This window comes from Frankliniella occidentalis, unplaced genomic scaffold (assembly GCF_000697945.3).
Source record: "Frankliniella occidentalis isolate FOCC.00 unplaced genomic scaffold, Focc_3.1 Scaffold129, whole genome shotgun sequence".
NCBI classification, from domain to species: Eukaryota; Metazoa; Arthropoda; class Insecta; order Thysanoptera; family Thripidae; genus Frankliniella; species Frankliniella occidentalis.
In genome coordinates this window covers 219287-220574 of record NW_026267256.1, presented here as the reverse complement: position 1 = coordinate 220574, position 1288 = coordinate 219287, and positions in this window count along the sequence as shown.

Genomic DNA, 1288 nt, shown 5'->3' with positions numbered 1-1288 from the left:
ACCGTCGACGTCAAGCAGAAGGCAGGCCGCCGCGGCCGACTCTCCAAGTATAATGGCTGGTTTGGAAAAACGTTGGTGCAGGAGGAAGCGAGCCGACGAAAACAGTGATAGTAAGTCTAAATGAATTCCCGTGTGAGAGGAGAGGAGGGGGGGGGGGCGGAAGTTGAGGGATGTACCAATGCGCGTGGCGTCCTCGTTTCTAGAATCCGCTAGAATTTTTCATATCCCTACCCGTTTTAAAAATATTCAGGAAAAACGGTCAAATTTGTCCGGAATATGACACTTTGACGGTATTTTGCGGTTTTTGTTGTGTGGAAATCTCCCTCTGGTGCCTAAACGATTAAAGATTGAGCAAAACGGATTAAATCTGCTTTGATGAGGTACCCCTTGGAATACTGTAATAAAATTTCTTGTCTGAGCGATTAGCGAAGCCCATTACTCCACTGACCGGAAAAGTTTAATTCTGTTTGTCTGTCTGTTTATCTGTCCGCACGATAACTCGAGAATGAATTGAGAGAGCGATCTGGGACTTTCACGGGCGTTTTGTATCATAACAAGCAGGCCCGCCCTTCCGCACAACGCAGTTGCCAGCTTCACTTGGCTGCGCCGGCAACTCCGTTCGGCAGGGGCCGGGCCTGCTTGGCCTGCCAGCGGCGATGGACGGCCCGACCATTTCAGTCTCGCGATTTACTGAAGAACATAACCAAATAAATAATGTGACCGGTAAATCACTTAGCATTTGCATATTTGGGTAAACTAATTTCCGGTGGGGGGCCTGCGGCCCTAGAGATTTGCTCCTTTCACATGACAAAAGACTAACAGGGCAGCACCGTTACTTCACCTCACCCTTCTGCTCCGCTTCAGAAAAATACAAAAAAAATGAAGCAGCGCAGTTTTTAGATCTTTTTATGATACTAAAAGACCCTGAAATTCCTAGATCGCTCTATCAATTCATTCTCGAGTTGTCGTGCGGATAGACAGACAGACAGACAAACAGAATGAAACTTTTCCGGTCAAAGGAGTAAAGGGCTTCGCTAATCGCTCAGCCAATGAAAACCGTTACCGAACAGCAGAAGTTTCATATCCCTAGTTTTAGAGTACTGAGACCTACAAATGGTTTCAGTATGTCAAATTTTAGGCCCGGATCACCCTGTTCTCCTATACCCTCGCATTTGGTCGTCTCAGGTGTCAGCGCCGCAGGCCTAGCTATGTGTGCGCCAGGCGCGTCGCAGCGTAACAGTGTTTCGTGAGATATCGCGAAGCCTGTTACGCGAGACGTGGTCTGGCG